Below are 8,221 nucleotides of genomic sequence, written 5' to 3'. Positions count from 1 at the left end.
AAAAAATCAATTTATATTTATTTATTTCAAATATCACTAGTAATCATTTTATATTTCAATTTATAGTTAAATCAATTTAAAATAATATATACAACAAATTTGAGTTATAAAAAAATTAAAATAACAAAATTAATTATTATTTCTCTTTATTTAAAATTAAAACATAAACAAAAATAAGTATTGAAAATATAAACTTAAAAAAAGATGTATCGAACAAAAAAAAAGATGTATTGAAAATAGAAATTTAAAAAAAATATGTATTAAAAATAAAAATTTTAAAAAATATTGAACAAAATAATTATGCATTAAAACATAATAATAATAATAATAATAATAATAATAATAATAATAATAATAATAATAATAATAATAATAATAATAATAATAATATAATAATAATAATAATAATAAAAAAAAGAGATTGATTATTAAATAAAAATAAAAAATAAAGATTAATGTTTGACTACATTTAATGAGGTGGTGCAAAAAGCACTTTTTTATTTGCACCACCTATAAAGTTATTACACCTATTAAATAGGGGGGGGGGGGGGGGGTGTAAATAGCAAAATGGGTGGTGTAAATAGAACTTCCCTATTGGTGGTCCTTAATTCAATACATTGGCATGGTATTTACAAGTAATGATGATGGATTTTAGGAGGCTAATAATATATAGACACATGTCTATAGATAATTTCATTGTGATTGGTATTTATATGTGAGAAATAAAGTGATTGTAACTTGTAACAATCTTTATGTATCTACAAGGTAATTGTCAAGTCGGTTGGGATTAAGATGTTTGAATGAAAGTGAGTTGATGTCCAAATAACAACGAGTTTGTGTCCGAGTGCCAACTCGCTTTATCTTGTAAGATTATCATTGTCTGTCTATGTTGCTACATCAACTAGAGTTATTCTTAAGTAGGTGATCTGATGATAAGCCCCAACAAACATATAACTTTTTGAGTTTGAATTTTGTGAATTGTGCAATCGTATTAAGAGAGTGCAAGTTCTATATGATCGATTAGTATTTCAATTTCATATGAATTGAAATCTAGCGTAACCAAATCATGCAAAGAAAGCATCATCTTGAAAATTAATGTACGGAGTAATAAAAATTCATAATATGTGATGTGGTAAATACACTGAGATATACGGATAAGTTTAAGTATGTGGATCTGCTTCGTAGGGTTATAAGAATCAGGTTATGGGCTAAAGTGATGGAGCTCGGGAGTAGGTGACAGCGGATCGAAGCATCACATGTTGATTATAGTTAGGTAAAAATGCCCAAAAGTCCCCCTCAACGCATTAAATGCGCTATTTATAGGAGTGCTAAGGGAACACATTACAGAGGGTCGGCATGTGCGCCACATGTGACACATGCACAAGGGGGGTCGGAGGCATTGCTGCTACTTCCACATGTGCAAAGGTTCCTGACGTTCTTATCCTTTCTGTGATCGGATTGACATCGAGAAATAAGACTCATCTTTCTATGTAGCCTTGCTTGGGATAATCGTCCCGACCTGCAAGGTCGGTTTCGATCCCAAGGTAGGGTGAAATGTATACACTGATTAGTATACTTGCTCGGCTTATGCATTGTGGTCGGGTCGATTTAACACGAGGTCGGTCAAGCTCGAAAAATGTCTCATATGACATACAGGTCGTAACCCGAGCAAGTATACTGTAGATACGTTCGAGGAATATTCTCCATCAATATGTATACAATATAATATTTATTACAAATTAAACTATATAATTTAAAAAAAATAATAGTATAAGGTTATGAGTTCGGTTATTGTCAACATCCTCTCAGTCGAATTTGTCACATAATCTTCCTAAGTGTAATTTGTTGTTCTTGTATGGGTTAATGGCTATTATATAAGAGTGAAATATCCTATGCATATTCTCAAATAATTACTGTAAATTTCTTTTGTCAATATATATATATATATATATATATATATATATATATATATATATATATTTTTTTTTTTTGTTGTCCCTAGTCACTTGATGTGTATGAGAAAAGTAATGAATTAAAGATACTCTAAAGATAAGATAGAATTTCCCACCATAGAATATAGACCAAGTTAGAAATATTACGGATGGTTTCCAACAATCTAAGGCGCATAAATGCCTTTTCCACAACATTGAATAGCTTGAATAACAAAAAATGTTATGCTTCAATTCTCAACAAATTAATACATAATACTCCGTATTTACTACGTGATCCGATATTGATTATTAAAAAAAAAAACTTTCAATTTTTATTGATTATTAGTGGTCGACCCTCACCTTGATGGCTTGAGTAATATATATACAATTTTGTCTCATTTTCAAAAGTAGATCCTATTATCATATTAATATATTTACAATTAATTACTATTTTCTCTAGCATTTCAAAAAAAAAATAAAAAATCCTAAACTTGCCACATAGGATTGCAGTTACTCCAATCGTAGAGTTGCCTAGAATCTTATGTATTGGTATCCATTATTACTTATTGAATAATTAGTATTTAACTATTGATGTGATTCTAATAAAATATTTTATATTTATTAGTTGTTTATAAATTGATACAATGGATCTCATGAGATAAAAAATTCTTAATTTAATAATCAAATAAAAAAAATCACTAATCAAGTAATGCTATATATACACTGGAAGTTAATGACATTACTAAATATTAAAATGGGTATTTGTTAACAAAAAAATTATTTTATATTGTAAGCTGATTAAGACTAGAATAAATTGATCCTACAAAAGAAGGATAATTAAATTTGTCAAAGATATAACACTAGATTAACCATTAATTTATATTGAAAAAGTTAAGATTATAAAAGGGTATATGAAAAACGCCACTTGATCATATTTTATAACATTAGATTAACCATTAACAATACTTTTTTGAATTAAGTTTACAATTTTTGTAGTAAATTCCCATAAAAAAAAGTAATTGTGTTTGGTTTGAAATGATTAGATTATTATTATTATTATTATTATTATTATTATTATTATTATTATTATTATTATTATTATTATTATTATTATTATTATTATTATTATTTGGCAATTTAGAGAGTATGATGGAAGGAACATTTACAAATTTTGCAGTAAATTTGCATTAATAGAGAAAAAAAAAGAAGAAGTTGTGTTTGGACTGAAATGATTACTTCTTACGAATAACTCTTTCGGATTTTTTTTTTATTTTTGAAAATCAAGGTAAACGAGATTAATAATTAATCACTCAAATGTAGGTGACGGTCAACTTTTAGTCTTTTTTATCAATACATTTTCTTTTGGAGTGGATATTTTGATACAATATATTTAAAAATAATGTTGATGTGTAAATTAATTTACAATATATTTAAAAAATAATGTTGATGTGTAATTTTCAAAGATTTAATAATCAACACAACAAGGTTAAGTTATGTCAATTTTTTTCTCAGATATAAATTATAATTGAATATAATTATTACAAAATACAAATACTAGATATTAAATTGCCTAACTCTAAAAATGTAGATATAATATATAAAATGTTTGAATTTTTTCACCAACTAGTCTTTTAAAATATACACAAAGATATATTGTTTATTACGCTTGTCTCATATTCAATTTAATTATAACTATATAATTTGATAATGAAAAAGTTTTTTATTTTTTATTTTTTTTATTTTATAAAATGAAACAACGAGTTGAAAAGGAAAGTGGCACATGTTTGTTACAATCAACTTCTATATATATTCAATATCATAAAATAAGATTGCATAAGGTTATTTTAAGGAGTTGTTATACTATGTTTTAGCAAGTAGCATATGCCCAAAATTTTATTGGATATTCCTTTACTCAATGTAGCTTCATGATAAGATTTTTGCCTCATTTTCTCATACGTTTTAATAGATTCTATGGATACACTATATATAAAAAGGATTGTAATCAATCATCATTACCTAATAATTTTTGGCATTAAATGACATAATAAAAAGTTAATTATGAATTTGATTCTCGTTGTAATTATGAATTTGATTCTCAATTCTTCCATAATAATATACGCATTGCGCGAATAAACTGATGTCCAATATGAAACTTAAAATAAGTAAATGATTAATGATTAATATAATTTTATAATATGAAATTTAATTAATATAAAATAAAATTGATTATTTTCATTATAATCAGAATGCGTATTTTATATTTTTGATAAAAATAATAGTAAAGATAAATATTATTATATATATATTTATGATAAAAAATAAAAATTCTATTCTAATAATTTTTATATTAAAATAAATTAAGTAATTGCACCCCACGTTGACCTCGCTTAAATATTTATTTATCAGTTAACATTCAAATTAGACCTCGTTATTTATGCAATATAATAATTATGCAAGATTCAAAACGAATGATTAACAATGAATTTTAAACCTCTATACATTGTGATAACTATAGCCATATTGTTTTAAATATGATAATTTCAACACTGAACTTTATTCATCCTTTAATCAGAATAATGAATAATTGAACACTGAGTGTTTTTTTTTTTTTTTTTTTTTTGCGTAATATATATATTTTTCTATTTAGTAATTTCTAATATAAAAAAGTAAGTAAACAAAAATAATAATAAAGGACAATTTTAGTAGGGTATTTTGGGTCGGAAAGCAAAATTGTATCAAAATTGATATGGAATTGTCAAATTAAAAAGCTATACCAAAATTGTCAAATTTGTATATTAAAAAAAAAATTGACAAAATTATTAACAAGCATAAATGTTGGATTTTTTAACCAATAATTCTATAAAATAAAATATAATTGCCTCAACAAAGCAAATTATTGCACAGTGACTAATCCCTATAGATGAATTGTATACATGCTTCAAACCCAAAGTCAAAGATCAAACCCTTGACATTTGGTTAAGGATGAATGAGTTCCTTTTGCTTAACCACACCCCAGTTAAATTACATTTTGTGAATGATCATATATAATTAACTCAAAGGGAAAGTGATTAAATATGATTATATATCTTACACTGAAAATTTTGTTATAATAATAGGATTATATTGCTCCAATATAAGGTTCTCATCAATAGTAGAGTGAAAATGTCGATTTTTTTTTTTTTATTGTTTAAATTTGCCAATCTTAATTTTATCAAACAAAATACATGTTGCCATATAATATTTATTACAGTACTTAAGTAAAAAATTTAGCTTCATCATCAAAATTAATTTATGAGTGGAGATTTGACCTCAAATTAAGGATCACGATTGTGGAGCTAATATGAAATCATATATCATTCTTTTCAAAAGGTTGAACCCCAACCTTAAGGGCCCCACACCCCGACCCGACAGAGCATCTGGGAGGATGTAAATCATGGTAACTCAATTGAACATGAATCACAGAGTCCAGACCTTTGCTTATAAAATCATATCAGTGCCCACCCATTGAGAAATCGACATTCGCGGCGGCCTACCATACTTTAGACAGTTTACACTCCAAACTCTTTTCGACACCAATTAAGTAGTCATTTTCTTCATTGGGTAGGCCCGGCCCTCTTCAAACTAGTCCTTTTCCGTCACACCAGCCTCTCAACAAGAACACCAATTCAATAATACGATACTTAAGTCAATATCCTAACTCCATCACAAAAGTTAGTTAATGAGTTGAGATTTAGCTCTAATTTAAATATCACTCTACAATCTATGATCTTGTAGAATAATGTGATATCGTATTAATTATATAGGATTTTTATAAAAATAGATTATAAAAATATTTGAAGTATTATATTGTTGTATCATACTACCATGGCAATACACTTTTTTTTTTTTTTTAATAAATTAACTAACCATAGTTAAATTAACCATCGTACTACATTCAAACTTATAACTATCATCAAGAGAGAGAGAGAGAGAGGATTTGTAAATTGTGGTGTGATATATATTTAATATGAACCGCTCATGTTGTTTCATTTTCAGACATGAGATCACGTATGTAATTGGCAACTACGTACCACAATTGTAGACTGTCGACGTTTTTACAACTTAATTAATATTTTATCGTACACATCCATACACAAACTCACTTCACTTATATTTAATTAGTACATAAATACATATGTAATATATTTTCATTACAGAAATATCCAAATTTTAATATGAAATATAATGTTGTTCTAATTAACCACACATATATTAAGTACAAAAATACATATATTTAATTGAAAATTAATGGTGAAAAGTTGTGGTATTTTATTATTATTATTATTTTTTTTTTTATGAAAGAAAAGTTGTGGTATAATTGAAAGTAAATATATATAGAAATACTCTTATTTGCGTACGCTTGTAATTAAAGATCTTATAAAAAGCTGTTTAATTGAGTACAGTTGCGGTTGGAGCTGTCGGATCACTCAGTAAAGATTTCAATTGGAGAAAAAAATAAAAATTTAGATAAAAGATATAATTATATTAATGATCTAATTGCTCTACTTTCCCTACCACTAATATAATTTCACCATTTTCCCAACCCTCAAGTGGAATAAGAGGTAATTAAACATTTGTGAATAGAGATAACTCTGTTTTAGACAATGGTATTTATTCATTTTTTTGAAAAATATTTTTCAATTTTCTAGATGGTTTATTTTTGTTTGTTTGTTTGTTTGTTTGTTTTTTTTTGTTTTTTTTTTCTTCTGATTTTTTGCCGTCAATTATGAGTCACGTTGCTGCTTACCAAATAAAAAAAAATATCCTTACTTAGAATAGGGTTTCACTGGAAAAAGTCATAGGAAGAACCAAAAGCGTCCAAAAAATATAGTATAGATGTTAACTATACTGACAAAAATAATAATTTTGGACTAAATTTGAAATTGTTACAAAAAATAAGAAATTTCTAGTGAAATTAACTCTACCCAAAATAGTATCATAATTTTTGTTTTGAATTTTTTAACACCCACGATTAATGTTAGTATTTTTTAAAATGTTTATTTAATTTGAGCAATACCAAATTAACAAGATGGTACCAGAGTGATTAAATTTCTGATTATGTAATTAAGTAGCATGGAGACATGGAGTGAGATTTGAGAATGCTGTAGGTGTGCCTGTGTATAATATATGACAGGTCAATAATAACAATAATGTAAAATATTTGATCACCCTGTTTGGTAACATAATTAACTTATCAATTAATTTTGATCTATTTTATTATTATTAGCTATTTGACTTAGTTAACCAATCAAAATGAGTGTTTGAGTACTTAGCTTTTTGTAATAATTTATTGCTTTAAAATGTTAAAATTCAAAAAAGTTGCTCAAAGTACTTTTTGATAAGCTTTTGATAAATTCATTTTGCATGTAATCAGCTATCATCGAACATCTAATTTACCAAACACTTTTTTCTACAATCAGTTAATGCTATCAACTAGTCAAATCCACTATCCCAATAAGCTAACATCTATCTACCAAACAATCCGATAAAAATAGAGTTAATTCCATTTTTGGTCCCACATTTGTAGGTGACAGTCCACTTGTAATTCTTTTTTCTTAAAACATCTTCATTTAATCATAGTATTATTGTGGCATGACCATTTTTAGTCCACCTTCAACAAACTCGTTGAAATGTCGTTAAATACAAAAACATTTCAATCTTTTTTATACAAAGTAAGTTAAACTGCTATATTTTTTATGTTTATTTTTTTGAAAAAATTCATAATTGAAGACTGAAATGTCATTGTATTTAATGATATTTAAACTGTTTTATTGATAAAGGATCAAAACTGGTCATACCACAATAATACTAAGACCAAAAGTAAATATTATAATAAAAAAATTTAAAATGAATTGACACATATAATTTAGACTAGACATATATAAATTTATGATAAAAATAGAATTAACTCATAAAAATATTACAAATAAATGAATATCTCAACAATACGGTAATGCATATTTAACCAATAAATAATATCGTTTTATTATTATTATTATTATTATTATTATTATTATTATTATTATTATTATTATTATAAAATTTGAAATCTTACCTTTTAAAGATTTGGAAACCTCACGAGATTAACTACCAAAAGAGTGTCACTCACTTTACATATTTTGAAAGTAAATATTCTATTTGATCTGGCATATTTTTCCTTCATAATATCTACATTTTTAGATGGTAAATCCTGAATTAAATTAGTAGTAAGAAAATTATACTCGGCCTATTCGATTATCTCTTTTAGAAAT

The sequence above is a fragment of the Ipomoea nil genome, unplaced genomic scaffold (genome assembly GCF_001879475.1).
Source record: "Ipomoea nil cultivar Tokyo-kokei standard unplaced genomic scaffold, Asagao_1.1 scaffold0688, whole genome shotgun sequence".
NCBI lineage: Eukaryota > Viridiplantae > Streptophyta > Magnoliopsida > Solanales > Convolvulaceae > Ipomoea > Ipomoea nil.
The sequence above is the reverse complement of the archived record's forward strand: the minus strand, read 5'-3'. Positions refer to the sequence as shown.